This window comes from Protomyctophum parallelum (genome assembly GCF_964188405.1).
Source record: "Protomyctophum parallelum genome assembly, chromosome: 17".
In the NCBI taxonomy this organism is placed as follows: Eukaryota; Metazoa; Chordata; class Actinopteri; order Myctophiformes; family Myctophidae; genus Protomyctophum; species Protomyctophum parallelum.
The window spans coordinates 40,710,764-40,726,966 of record NC_139719.1 but is presented as its reverse complement, the minus strand read 5'-3'; positions in this window follow the sequence as shown (position 1 = coordinate 40,726,966).

Genomic DNA, 16,203 nt, shown 5'->3' with positions numbered 1-16,203 from the left:
TCTTTGTAGTGAGGTAGACAGTTAATCGAACTACACATGTTTTTTTTATTATTATAAACGAATAGATGGCAAGCTAGAAACTTTAGGTTCTTTATTCAAGAAAACACTAGCAAACAACATCACAATCATCTCTCCCACCGTACTGCAGCTCTGCTCACAGTCAAAATGCTTTTGAAGACTTTGTTTGCCAACCTGCAACCACTGATTGGGGCCAAATTGGGCCAAACCATCTTGTCATATTGTGTGGTCTCAATCAATCAAATCAATCAATCAATCATCAATCAATCAGATTATCTGGTCTCCTTTATTTCCTACTGAATAAAGGCCAACTGCGTGCCTTGCCATCATTTGATTATGTGGGGTTGTGCTAAAAGTACCTCACCCAACACAGGGTAACTTGTGACAATGACCCATGGATACAAATGACAAGTTTCACTTATAAGCAACTAATGAATGAATGAATGATTTATTTCTATCTTTTTCAGTTAGACATTACAAAAATCATATTTTCCTTTATAACTTGTATAGACACACACACACACACACACACACACACACACACACACACACACACACACACCCACGCAGGACCTCGAGAGGTTGCAGTGCAGGCAACATCTGCAGGGCACGCCTGCCTCTGTTTGCATAGGGATAGAGCCTTGATTAGCCTACATCAGAGAGCCTTAGTTTAGTGTTTATTATCTCCACTTACTTGTTTCATAAGTTCATGACTATAACTGTAGTTGTTCTTAATGTGAAATATATTTATTTTGAAGCACTCATGAGAAAACTGTTGCCCCTTTCTTCGTCCTTTTTTTCAAACTTGACTACGGTAGCCTGGTGGTCTCAAAAAGAATAAAAATTATCTATTGTGTCCATTCACTGGAGGTGGAGGAGGAGGAGGGTCGAACAGCTCTAGAGCTGACATAACAAACAGTGTTGACTGGAGGCAGGATAAAGAAAGCCATCAGGGAACTGATTCTGCCACCTTCTGGTCAAACCCTCCTCCTCCTCATGTCTGTGAGCTTAGTCCTAAAATAAACACGTCAGATCAAGACCAACGCGTGTCTCGGCAGCGCTGTGAAAGCTCTCTTTTCCAGCACTCCTCTATAAGCCAGTGGTTCTCAGGTTCCACAGCTAAATATTGTGAAAATAGTGTTGTGAGCTTGTAGATCGGCTATTGTTTGACCATTTTATATTATCACTTTAGAAAATGTGTAGATGTATACACTTATACTATTATGTTGGTTTGTTTACAATGTTGCACATTAAGCTATAGTCATCTGGGGACCCTCCCCCCAAAAAAGAAAACATTTGGGAGAAGAGGCCTTCGGGGCAGACCTCGAGAAGACATGAAACCAAAGTGTTGTTCATGTTAACAGAGAAAACAGATGTTTTTCCACTCCGTTTCCATTCTCTGTGTCACAGAAACGCTCAGCTCCAAGCCCCGCAGAAACAGCAGTGCTAAACTCTTCCCAGCTATAGTTGTACTTTTCTATTCGTCTCAGCTCCGACGGGGAAGGACAATACTTTATTGCCTCCGAGGCAAATAAACGTAGCAAGTCTGGTCTCTGTATCAAAAACTGCACAAGAAGAATAGCTCGCTGGATCCACGATGCGAGGTTAGCTGGGATATCACTCTCACGGACAGAAGCCCCTCCCTTGCATTCTCTCTGTCTTCCCCCTGCCAATAGTGGGCTCGCCCCCAACTTCCCAAGCTGTGTTACCTTGTAAACATGAGCCCACACTAGATACGGACAGAGGAAAATGATGGATGCGTTGGGGGGGGGGGGATGAGCTAGCGTTTAGTTTACTGGGTGGGTGGCACCGTTTGGTGGAGGGGGGGAGGAGATGAGCTGTCAGGGATTGGGAACAAAGTCAATATAGTGAAATGTGAGATTAGACAGTTTATTCAATTGTTGGGCATTAGTACAACTGTTGTGTTGTACGTACTGTTGTGACAAAAAGAGAGTTGAGCCAGAAGGCAAAGCTCTCTGTCTACCGAGCAATCTTCGTTCCTACCCTCACCTATGGTCATGAAGTGTGGGTCATGATTCATGACCGAAAGAATAAGGTTGCGAATACAAGCGGCCGAAATGAGTTTTCTTTGACGGGTGGCTGGCATCTCCCTTAGAGATAGGGTGAGAAGTTCAGTCACGCGAGAGAGACTCGGACTAGAGCCGCTGCTCCTTCGCCTGGAAAGGAGCCAGCTGAGGTGGTTCGAGCATCTGGTTAGGATGCCTCTCGGGCGTCTCCTCGAGGAGGAGGAGGAGACCCCGGAGCCCGGAGCCCCGGACCCCGGTCCGACCCCGGAGGAGACCCCGGTCTGCCCCGGGAGACCCCGGGGCAGACCAAGGCGCAGTTGTAGGAAACACATGGACTTACTGGCTTTGGAACTAACTAAGTCACTAATGTTGCTCTGGAGAGGGAAGTCTGGAGCTCTCTTGTGGAGCTGTTGCCCCCACGACCCGACTACGGATAAGTGGTTGAAGATGGATGGATAGTAAACTAAAGTAAATAAACCAGTGTAATTCAGAAACGGACAGTAAAAGGTGCAACAGTTACAATATAACTGAGTGGTCATTGAAGAGACATCCAAAAGAGTTACTACTACACTCACACGATTAGAAGATCGACATGTTCTTAATTAATTTGCTTGGTTAATAATTTCTCCCTACCAAGAGCCTTCTCTTTTTGTTACAGAATCGAGTTTCCAATAATCGTCTTCTAATCTGTATCTGTCACAAAGATTGCAAATGTACGTGTCCTTTCAAAATGTTCAACTACTGCATGCATTAATGTCTTCATCGCACAATGGTCTTTTGTGTACAACAGTGATAAAAACTCCCACACATAACAATCAGCAGAGAACATGAGAAAGATTGTCCAAAATCCTTTGCAATATTCCCAGGGCTGGAATCAAGCCAGAGGTTCTTATCCTCCGTGCGATCCTTGTAATACAGTGAAAACTATGATATGATCACACAATAGAGACACAGTTAAACATAAACTATGATATGATCACACAATAGAGACACAGTTCTGTGGTTTTCCAGGCAGTGATTGTACGTTTGTTTGAATGATAAATATCTTCCTCTGGCAGAGCGTTGCGCAACCCGCCATGCTGTCATGTTGCACCACAACTGTGCCAACTAACTGTAGCCTCTGGATGGTAACCGCAAGGTTGCCAGCTCGAACCCGTGCTCCCCCAGAGTCAGTGTCGAAGTGTCCTTGAGCAAGACACTGAACTCCTAATTGCTCCTGATGTGCTGGTTGGTGCCTTGCATGGTTTCCTCCGCCATCGGTGTGTGAATGTGTGTGTGAATGGGTGAGTGAATGTAATCCATAATCTATGTACAGCGCCTTGGATAAAGGCGCTATATACAGTAAATGCACCATTTATACGTTCTACAAGCCATTTTTTAATCGCTTAAAGGAGAAATCCAGACCAACACACACAAACATACCCATGAATCAGCCTATAATCCTGTTCCTGTCCCAACATCCAGTACATGTTGGCCTTGAATTGTTTCATAGATTCCCCCTGTTCTCCATTTCCCCCACGCCTCCCACAGTAAATGATCTAAATCTGCAAGTTAACTTGGTTGTAACTCAAATAATTGTATAGTGGAGTAGAATATAAAGTCTAATATAATGTTTAGAAAAATGAACACACTCGAGTATAAAGTGTTTTCCTCATTGGTTGTGGCTTTTGTTTTGGTAATGCGTATCCAATTTCTAACGACTTCACGTAGCCCTTTGAGGTCACGCAGTCTAAACTATACAACCATAACGACTTCATATATGTTCCAAAGTGGCCCATCGAAATGCTTACAATGCATAGCAATGTGAGGAGCATTGTTTGACACTGTCGCCTATAATGACATACACGCCCCCCAAATATGGATGCTAGGGTGAAAGTGCTTATTACAGTAACACATCCATTCCACACCTAACCTAAACACCACCATTTAACCTGCATTTAGGTCTGCTTTGTTTACGCAATGCATCGTGGCTACTGTATTATTTATACCAGTGGTTCCCAAAGTGGGGTCCGGGGACCCCCAGGGGTACCTGAGGGAGTTCCAGGGGGTCCCCAGCTAAATGATAGTTATAGGAAACCAAATGGACACTTATGGGTCTGTAACTCTGAGAGTGTACAAATGGAACCAAATGGACCCTTATGGGTCTGTAACTCTGAGAGTGTACAAATGGAACCAAATGGACCCTTATGGGTCTGTAACTCTGAGAGTGTACACATGGAACCAAATGGACACTTATGGGTCTGTAACTCTGAGCGTGTACAAATGGAACCAAATGGACCCTTATGGGTCTGTAACTCTGAGCGTGTACAAATGGAACCAAATGGACACTTATGGGTCTGTAACTCTGAGCGTGTACAAATGGAACCAAATGGACACTTATGGGTCTGTAACTCTGAGAGTGTACAAATGGAACCAAATGGACCCTTATGGGTCTGTAACTCTGAGAGTGTACAAATGGAACCAAATGGACCCTTATGGGTCTGTAACTCTGAGAGTGTACAAATGGAACCAAATGGACCCTTATGGGTCTGTAACTCTGAGCGTGTACAAATGGAACCAAATGGACACTTATGGGTCTGTAACTCTGAGAGTGTACAAATGGAACCAAATGGACCTGTTAACATTGATTTTACCATATAAATTGGGGGTCCTAGAGATAGAAATGCCATTAAATGGGGGTCCGTAGACTATAATGCATGTCAAACTGGGGGTCCTTGAAATTAACCCATTCTGAACGGGCACCCATTTTGGTGTTAGCATCATGTTATGATTTAGCTATTGAAAAACAGCAGATCTACAAGCTCATAGCGCGCCACCGAGTGGCGCGCTACGAGCTTGTAGGTCTGCTATTTTTTTTAAATCGAAGAACGACTGACATTTTTAGAATCTGATCTCAGGTCAGAATGGGCTAATCAGACCAGTGTGTGTCCAGTGGAAACCTCGTAATTAATCTGATCTCAGGTCAGAATGGGTTAAATGGGGGTCCGTAGACTAATGCATGTCAAACTGGGGGTCCTTGAAATTAAACGGGTTGAGAATCACTGCTAGAGCCGTAAAAATCTTCTCTTATGGAGGGGTCCCGGGCATATCCTTTCAAATGGGGGTCCGCGGGCTAACTGGTGTCAATTTGGGGGTGACCGCAGTAACCTACAGTACGGGGGTGACCGCAGTAACCTACATATCTTCCGCTGAGCCGAGCTTTGCATAACCATGTTTTACTAATTGGCTGACAAGATTAGTGGGAGGGGCCTATGTAAGCGACTGCGGCAACCACACTTTGTCATAATTGCGACTTTTCTAGTCATTATTCTACTCATGTAAATGTTCTTGGTGGTTGGTGCTCGGGTGGGAGGAGCAGTGACATCATTGGGCTGTCATTCCATTCCTGGCATCTCTTTAGGAATGGAAGGTCGGAGGTCAGCTGTTTGTTGTGGTTGCCAGGTGGTGTCACCGTCCTGAGGAGACAATATAAGAGCATCAGATAAGAACACACCCACATTCTGCAGCAGTCCTCTGATCATTCTACTGGATACTGTAGTCCTCCCCCCCCCCCCCCCCCTCGTCCATGGAGGTGTTCCCCTAATACAGTGGTCCGGGACCACTGGTTGATTTCTGGTGTTGATTTCCTCGACTAAAACCATGACGATAAATGTTTGTCGACTGCCTTTTTCCACTGACGAAAACTAAATGAAAACTAAACTATCATGACTAAAACTAAGACTAAATATATTGACAATTTCGTCAACAAATAAAAACTAGACAAAAATGTTAGTCTGACTATTATAGTGGACAAGAGATCCGTCATTTTCCACTTGGTTGCATGCTGAAAATGGCAGATCTACAAGTTGCGACACGTTGTGAGCTTGTAGATCAATTTTCGGTTTTTATTGTAGGCCTTATATACATGTTTGTTTGGACCCCAGGAAGACTATAGCGACCACTTTGTGGAAGCTTAAAATGGGGATCCGAATAAAGAATATAGAATACATTTGCATTTGGTTCGAAGTGACCGTATATAAGGGTCCACCTGGACCCCTGGTGGTCACCAGACCTGACGTTGAGAATGGATGAAAATCCAGTGACTCAAAGATGATAAAGGCCTACATAATATATGGAAACAGATTCAACAGAATCCATACGAAAAAAACAAAAACCTCCTTGTTGTGTGAGACGTCTACACAAAGAGGTGGGGTCTCTATGTAGTCGTCCCCCCCCCCCCCCCCCCCCCAGAAGCACACATTGCGCCACATTTTCACGACTTTAAAAAAATAGCAGACCTACAAGCTCATAGCGCGCCACTCGGTGGCGCGCTATGAGCTTGTAGATCTGCTATTTTTCAATAGCTAAAGCATAACGATAATGCTTAAAACACCAAAAGGGGTTCTCGCCCAAAATGGCTTAAACCAGACTCCAAAATGTTCTCCTCTCCGTTGGCCTCTCTCTCTCTCTCTCTCTCTCTCTCTCTGTTCCAGACTCTGTCTCTCTCTCCCTTCCTATACCAAAACTCTTACATGCAACATAATTGTCTCCACCAGGCCGAAGGCATGGGGAGAGAGTATGTTTTGCACTCCGTCCGTCCGTGTGTGTGTGTGTGTGTGTGTGTGTGTGTGTGTGTGTGTGTGTGTCCGTGAACAGCTAATCTCGGCCACCGTTAACCCGGTCGATGCCAAATTTTGCACACACACTCCCTGGATGCCAACGATGAACCTCTGCCCCAAACCTTCCAGAACGGCCTGTTATAGCGCCACCAGGAGGCCGCTTTGTGCAAAACAAGTTTTTGCACAGTACACCTACAGATTTTGTCCAAACATCACGCAAATTGGTACACAGTCTCTCTAGAGCCATTCAACCAAACCGCTCTTTCAGATTTCTCAGACTCCATCCTGATTGGTTAAGATTGGCTTCCAAAATTCACAGGAGTGCTCAGTTTCAAACAAAATGCTGCAAATCATGAACACATCGCGTGATTTCCGTGAAATTGTGCACCCACATTCCCACTAGGCCGAGGACGAAATGCCACATGAACAATTTCAACTCAGCCTCAAGGTGGCGCTATAACTGGCCGAAAAGTGTTTTTACCTCTAACTGCACGGATCTGTGGATAACTTTCTATGCCAACTCCCTAGAGGCCAAGGAAAAACCTTTGCCTGGAATTCTTCACATCTGCTCATCCTGGTGGAGACCTGTGCCCAGTAGGGCACTTTTTCTAGTTTATAATCTGAAATGTGCGGAGCAGCCTTACAGGAAATATATTGCTCACAGCTGAAGGGGAGGAAAAAAAGGGAAAGTTGAATGTTTGCCATGACACATTCCACACGGCTGAGTCAGCTATCTGCACTAATGTAACTACATTAGTGTGGTTTCTACTCAAGTACATAAGTATCCGTTAATAGTACCTTTAATTTCCTTTATGGGTATTTCCGTTTCTTGACACTTAGTTCGTATAACTCCTGCTCCACTATACCACGTCTCAGATCGAGGCGAATGTTCTACTTTTTACTCCACTACATTTATTTGGCAGCTTTTTGCCACTTTGCAGATTTATATTATTCATATACTAATTAAGTTAGTTATGAATAATAATAAAAAATCACACCCATGTGAAGTGAGTGCATGGCGCTCTCATCATCGTACGTCGTCATGGCGTAAAATAGACACTGCCTATTTGACGTAAAACTCTCAAGTTTTCAAATGTATAATAATCTTTTGAAAATAGCAGATCAGCTATTTTCAAATGGCCAAAATGTGTAGTGCTGAAGTGGCCAATGTATGCTTTGTAATAATTATCAAAATCTACAAAGTAACTAGTGACTAAAGTTATCAAATAAGGAGAAAAAGCACAATATTTGCCTCTGAAAGTAGAAGTAGAAGTAAAAGTACTGAAAGTTTGACGTACTCAAGTAAAGTACAAATACCTCAAAATTGTACTTAAGTAAACGTACTTAGTTACTTTCCACCACTGATGCCTGATCGGCCAATAGGAAGAAGGAACACACAGGATCTGCAGGGGCTGAATTCTTAACGTCACTAATAAATTAATCTCAGCTGAAACAGGATTTCTAAGAAAGAAATGAAGTTGTGTCTTAAAGATATAGTTCTGTTTTGTAGAGGGTGTCCTCCTTCTCAAATAACCCCCCCCCCCCAAACCGGGACCCTCAAATGAACGTACGTACATGTCCATGACCAGTGGCGTGCACAGACATTTAGAGGGGCAGGTGCTCAAGTGAAAAAAGGGCACCTTGTGCAGCGCATTTTGGGGCGGGAACCCATTTTGGAGCTTTAGCTATTGAAAAATAGCAGATCTACAAGCTCATAGCGCGCCACCGAGGGGCGCGCTACGAGCTTGTAGGTCTGCTATTTTATTTTTTAATCGAAGAACCACTGACATAGAAACATAGCTTTAGATTGTGGGGGCCTAAATAATATAGTAGAAGCGTTTTTATCAAGATTTGATCAATGTCACCACATGGTCCACAAACTACAAATTAAGAAAAAAATAAAACGTTATTTATTTATTTTGAGCACATTGCCAAAAGGGCAGGGGGTGCTCTAGCAACCCCTAGTGTCTATCTGTGCACGCCACTGCATGCATGTGCAGATTGTACAACATTTGTGTTGTGTGAGGGGGAGGGGGGGGCAGTCGAAACACAGCCGAAAGCCGTACAACACAAATGTTGTGTCAAACCATGTGACTCCCATTGGAAATGCATTGCGAGCTTGCATCAGCTATACATCTCATACAACAAGCATACATCATCAATCTGTTGCGAAGGTGTGAGTCAGGCCTTATAGCTACTGTGGGCGTTTTCCTCAGGATGGGAGACAAATTATTTGAGCACTTATAGCACAATGACTGCACCGTTCAAAAAGGACGGAACATGCTAAATGTTAATGCTTAAAAAAAGGTATTTATCAGGACTCTAGTCTAAACACTCAGTTTGAAACAGTATAACAAAGTAGCTAGTAACAAAAACAACAAGGAAAAAGAAAACAGACTAAAAACAGAGCCCTACAATTAATTCCCCGGAATCTCAGCATTCCCAATGAGCCGTGAAAGATATTTATAAGTGACTGGCGTTTTTCTGGAAGCATGGCCATGGGTGTAGACCAGGGGTACCCACACTTTTTTGACTTGAGAGCAACTTTCAAAATGACCAAAAACTAAAATATTATCCCAATGCTGGAAATAGTTTAAAAAGAAAGATCTACCAGAGGGGTCTTTAGAATAGCGGCGCTGGCGTTATAAGACAAATGCACTTGGAATGAGAAAACATTTTGTGGGGAAAATGGAATTTGTATAGGGTTCCTTTCTATATAACTTTGGAATGTGCTGCATTCTTGAAAAGAAAGTATATAGGCATATCGCCTTGTGGATTTGAGCTGACAGGATGTCAACAAATCACTTTAATTCATGTGGCAGATGCCAAATACTTTTTTATATAATATAAATGACATCATTTTTAGGGGCATGTGCATGTGTTCTACCTGTTTGTGATCTACTGCTAGATCACGATCTAACTTTTGGGAACCCCTGGTGTAGACAATACGTATGGGTCTGCGTCTGCTACATGGCTTGGCATGCAGCTCATTCCCAAGGTTTTTACAGGGAGTTAAATGGAATCTTCCGATTCCCAACAGCGTACCCTCCTCTCCTCTCCGCCCCCCCCCCCCCTTCTTCCCCCCCCCCCTTCCACAGCAGTAGAAGAACCTTCGGTTCCTCTTTCCAGAGCAGGGGGCGGGTCCCAAAACCTTATCAGCTTGAGACCCAAAAACAGAAATAATCCGTTGTCTCCCAGACGACACCCAAACACACCACAAAATACTATTATCAATAAATCAATTAAGATCTGCTGCTATACTTTCAAAACCTTTGAGACTTTCTGAAAAGGCATGTGTGCACGCACATGCACACCACAGACGCACATCACAGACGCACGCACGCACACACACACAGGACATTTAATTGATCGTGACCCATTCAAAAATGGTTGCATGCCATGAGGAGGTGTGTGTGTGTGTGTGTGTGTGTGTGTGTGTAGGGGGTGGTGTCATGTGTTCCACCGATGCAGAACTAAGCTAAACAACGTGCGCTAGCGCTATAAGTGCTGCTCCCTTGGCCACATGTGCACGGCGGCCTTCAGGAAGTCCACATGCAGTGATTCACATCTTCGTACAAACGGGGAGAGAGAAAGCGGCAAGCTATAGTTCTACAGAAAGTACAGTAGAACTTCTATACTGTACTTTCTATTCAGCTCAACAGAAACGTCGTCGTCTGAAGCGGTGCTGCAGTTAATTTTTTGCCAAGCATTGGTTGGGGGGGTTTTTTGGGGGGGGGAAAGGCTACAGTATACCGTCTGGTTTTGTGTGGTGTTTAGTAGTTTATTAGACCATTTTGTCTAAAAAAAAATGTCTTGTCTACATCCTGACAGTTTTCTGAAAAAGCCATGTTTCTATGTCAGTCGTTCTTCGATTTTTCAAAAACAGCAGACCTACAAGCTCGTATGAGCTTGTAGATCTGCTATTTTTCAATGGCTAAAGCATAGCATAATGCTAACACAAATGGTTTATAGGGAAACCACTGAAAATACTCAGGCACGCTTATAATAGTGACTGCCACGGGAAGCTCCCAGATCTTTTGATGGCGTTCTTTGTCTCCCTCGCGGGGGTCTGTGTAAAGCCCGTCTTCTTTGTCCAGGCCTCTCCACGCTGTACTAAAACCGCCGCGTACGTCTTCCCCTCCACCGCCGCTGCCCGGCGCCGTGGCGTGCACTATACTCTACTCGGCCCTTTGCTGATTGGAAGCAGCTGCAGTGTGGCTGGCTGCTCATGGCGAGCTTCCAGCGAAGGGAGGGAGGGAGGCTCTATACAGCTGGGTTCCCCTGCCAAGCACCGCACCAGCAGAGCGAGCGGGGGAGGGGCCCTATGGCTCGTCCCGTCCGGCCCTCCACCTCCACATCTGGAAAAGGAAGAATGAACGCTGCCTTAAAACAAAGAGCAGAGAGAGAGACCAGCAGCCCTCATCATGGCCTGTCCTATAGCTGCAGTGGTTCTCTTTTTTTGTAATTCCAACGACCCCGCAAGAGTTCGGTATGCATTATAGGCCAGGACTTCCCCCAATCACCACCTCCTTCTTACATCTGACAAAAGATGAGACCAACGTTCACAATATGAGATGACCCAAAAAACGAATGCAATCTAGCCTATGTTTAAAATAAATCTGACCTGTCTGAACTGAGTGTTGCTGTGTGGGTGTCTGACTAGTGGGTGTCTGACTATAGTGGGTGTCTGACTAGTGGGAGTCTGACTATAGTGGGTGTCTGACTAGTGGGAGTCTGACTATAGTGGGTGTCTGACTAGTGGGTGTCTGACTAGTGGGTGTCTGACTAGTGGGTGTCTGACTAGTGGGAGTCTGACTATAGTGGGTGTCTGACTAGTGGGTGTCTGACTATAGTGGGTGTCTGACTATAGTGGGTGTCTGACTAGTGGGTGTCTGACTAGTGGGTGTCTGACTATAGTGGGTGTCTGACTAGTGGGTGTCTGACTAGTGGGTGTCTGACTAGTGGGTGTCTGACTAGTGGGAGTCTGACTATAGTGGGTGTCTGACTAGTGGGTGTCTGACTATAGTGGGTGTCTGACTATAGTGGGTGTCTGACTAGTGGGTGTCTGACTAGTGGGTGTCTGACTAGTGGGAGTCTGACTATTGTGACCAGATTTGACTGGGAGCCTGCCATCGCGCAAACTCCAGCTTTTTATTATTTTCAAAATGAGTTAATAGCACAGGCAGACTCTTCACACACTGACTAGAGCATGTCTGAAATAAGTGTCAGAGCTGAAATCGACATGTAAATATGAAATAAATGTAGCTAGGTGTAATGTTAGAGTCCACAGAAGACATGTAAATATGAAATAAATGCTTAAACATGTAGCTAGGTGTAATGTTAGAGTCCACAGAAGACATGTAAATATGAAATAAATGCTTAAACATGTCGCTAGGTGTAAATGTTCACAGTCCACAGAAGTGAACCTTTCAAGCCTGTTTTCTCAACTCGCTGTTTTTCTGCAAGACATTTACTCTAAAGCCATATCTCCAGAACTGGTGGATCAAACTGAACAATCAATATGTCAATTTGAAGCTATGATTCCCTGCTTTTTCATATGACAAGAAAAAACGAAAATAAAAAAAAGCCCTCAGTCAAATGTGGTCACATTGGTTGTCTGACTATTGTTTCCTCACCACCTGTGATCATTAGCCACGGACCCCTGGTTGTGAAACACATGCACTACAGGCCACGAACATTTGCTTCCTCTAACTATCCATCATTTCCCTGGGAACTGGACCCCAGGAGGCCGGGCCTGGACCCATTTTGAGAGCCACGTAGGCTACGGTGCAACAGTATCTCTCAACCAATCGGCATGTTGCAGCTCGGCGGTGGCTGGGAGTGGCTTGGGCAATAAGGAAGGGGGAGATTCTCTGACCTTTGTTTTTGTTTCTGTGCCTTAATGTTTTGGGACGATGGCGTGCGCCGTGCGGCACAATTTAACATTAGGCTGATCCAGGGGGTGTTGTTGGTGTTGAGAGGAAGCCTCTAGTGGTAAAGAGTAGTAGTACAATTTACAATTTACAATTTAGGCATTTAGCAGACGCTCTTAATCCAGAGCGACTTACATTAAGCAAGAACAAAAAAGCATGGGAATACATCACATAAAAACATTTATCAAGAAACATGCGTAAGCTAAGAAAGTAACAGTGGCATATCTATATAATGAAGCTATACATATAAACTATACATCTATACTACTATGCTATACATATGTACTATGACGTGCTATGACTACATACAATGCAATTATAGTGCTGTCTACATAATATGTCTGTATCAAATGCTATCTAAGTCTACAGAAATGCTATCTAAGGGGGTAGGGTAAGTGCTATGGGCCATGATGGAGTCTGAAAAGGTGGGTTTTCAGACTACGGCGGAAAGTAGTAGTAGTAGTAGTAGTAGCAGTAGTAGCAGTAGTAGCAGTAGTAGCAGTAGTAGGGGTGGAGTGGAGACCAAACCAGACATAGTTGAGAGTGAGTGGACTGCAGGCAGCCCTCTGGGCCTCTGCTCTGCTCACATAAGGACGTGTGTTAGCATGCCTGGGAAGAGTGTGTGTGTGTGTGTGTGTGTGTGTGTGTGTGTGTGTGTGGGGGGGGGGGGGGGGGGGGAGGACAAGAACTTATCTCCCTCCACAAATAATTATACTTGTTTGCCTGAAACGACGAGCCGAAATGACCACTCTGTGAAAAGCATTAATTGGCAGATATGGAATCTGCCATCGTAGGCAGAATCAAAGTTGTTAGTCCGGTGTAACGCATCCTTAAAACCACCCTATTTAATAGTGAAAATAGCACAACACGTCGTATTTCACATTCATATATTTTTGACAATTTCAGAAATTATTTGGGAAAACTCTTAATTTGTTAGAAATGTCTTGGTGACGGGTGTGTTTACTTTTTCCCCATGAAAATGTTAACTCTCAGAGTTACAGACCCATAAGGGTCCATTTGGTTCCAATTGTACACTCTCAGGGGTGCAGTACTTTAGTTTAGACAGTTTTTGGTTTAGACTAGTCATTGGTTAGACCAGTCATTAGTCCTACATCTACAACCTATCTCAAACCCTCACCCTAAACCTAACCTCCCACGGGGCAGCACACCTAAACTATAACCTTAACCCATGTCTAACCAATGACTAGTCTAAACTAAGTAGGCTATGCAAAGCAAAGCAAAGCAAAGGTACTATGTTTACCCAGGGTAACTGGACTAAGCTCAAGAACTTGTTTACAGCCAGGCCCTGCTCATAGAACATTTCATGGTAGGGGTTCAATGCCTTGCTCAAGGGCACTTCAGCGGTGGTAATTTTAACGTGCCGGTCCGGGGATACGAACTAGCGACCTTCCGATATCCAAACCGCTCCGCAAACCGTTCGGCCACCCCCTGCACTCTCAGAGTTACAGACCCGGCCATAAGGGTCCATTTGGTAATAAATAAATAAAATAAGAATGGGTCTGTACCTCAAAAAATGGGTCCCAAGTCTCCCAAACCCATTGTTTGTCCAACCACTGGCATATAGACTCGGCATCCATAGTGTCTCCATAGCTCAGTGAGTCAGGCAGACGACAGGCCAGACCGGGGCAGGCAGTGGGAAAGTAAGAGTTAGAAGAAGCCATGCTGCTGACCTCTATTTTTAGTGGAATGGTGCACATTATGCAGCCGGCGTAATTACATGCTATGGTCCAGAGAAGTTCTAGCCAGGCGGAGTCAGTGTAATTAACTCTCCTCTTCACTCTCCTCTCAAACCAACTCCATAGTCTGGCCGTTTGTCTCATTCTTTTTCCTCCTTCTTCATACCTAACAGGTAGTTGCAGTTAGCGGTTTAGCAGAGCTATACGTTAGAGGCTATAGCCTAACGCTTATGCTTATAAACAAGGTTAACCCATTCAGGCCTGACCTCCTCCAGTTTTCCGAAATAAATATTGTCACAAAAAAAAAATTAAATAGCAGATCTACAAGCTCGTAGTGCGGCACTCGGTGCCGCGCTATGAGCTTGTAGATCTGCTATTTTTCCAATAGCTAAATTATAACATAATGTTTAAAACACCAAAATGGGTTTCCGCTCAAAACACTACCCGATTATTGGGCATTTTGGCGCTCAGGGGGGCCCCGACTCCATGAAAGGTCTGAAGGCCACACTATAGCAGCTCCTTCTGGAAAGTGGCCAAAGTGTGGAATCTGAGGAAAAGCTATGGATTTCATTCCGGGAAGCTGCCTATATGCGATTATGAGATTACGCAGTTATGTGAAAAGTTGACATTTTGGCCTGAGGATGGCGCTAGATGGTGGTGGTCATCTTCCACAGGGAGCGTAAAATGCACTCGGCAAGTTTCATGGCAAATATGCTCATTACATTGTGAGATGTCTTGTGCGAAAGTGGAGTTGGTGGCCATAATGCCAGCAGGCTAAGGGGAGAGACTTATTTTCTTGACAGTCTTGGTCTGCAATCGCCCTCCAGGTGTGATGTGTCATCATAGTGAATTGATCAGTGGTTAATGATGTGCACCTGCACCCTGTCACCTCCTCTTCAAACGAAACACTCAACTCCTCGCACTGATGAAGGCTGGAGAGCCGAAACGTTTGTCATTTTATGTAGAAAAACATGATAAAGATCGAGTTAAGATTCACTCATGCCACTGTGTGCAGTACCTTTGTTTATATGACGTTAAGGCTCAGGGGAAAGCCCATTGAGTCACCAAAACCAGAGGCCAAACCCCCTGGGTTTCATTAATTAAGTTGTACACTAGGCAGGGCCGGATCACAGTTTTTACTTTTGAGGCCCAATTCTGGCACGAGTCTACACTAACGTAGGTCGAGTCCCGTCCTGGCGTCCACTGGTATTGTAGCCTCGGCCAGGAGGCGAACCCGGGACCAAGAATCCTAAGGCACGTGCGTTACCAGTCGTTTAAAGAGCCTAATGCGGGCGAGTAGCAACGCAGCACCCGTATAGCCCTATATACAGTATCACCGAAAAGCACGATTGTTGTCGTTTTTTTCTCCTCGTTCTGCGTTAAAACTTTTCAATTCCAAGCAGGACTTTTTTTTTTTTAATAAAACCGCCTAAGAATTTGATTAGACAGCTCATATTAAAGCAGCCTTGTTATCATACCATCTGGGAATGAAGCCATGCCGTCCTGTCTGTGCCAGCTGGAATTAAAGAAGAAAAAAACGCATCAAAGAGAAACCTACTTTCAGTCCTTTCATTTCACCCAGGCTTGTCATTTGAACGTACAAATAAAAAGTGGATCTTTTATTACTCACATTATTTCACTGTGTATACAACCAATGGTGGGATTATTTATAAGTACTCGGATTATTTACTGTAGGTAAAAGTCTGAGATGTACAAGCATAAGTATAAAATGGGGCTTAATATAGAGGGTATGCGCAATTGCGCATGCATAAATTGAATGGCAGATCGAGTGGCAAATCGAGTGACAAAGTGAATTTAATGTTGTTTAAAGTCATTTCATGCAATCAAATAGGACTTTTCTGTGTGGATGTATGAGGCTGTCAAGGCCAGAAAGTAGTTCTTTGCCACTCAGTAGGCATTCCCGCATAAC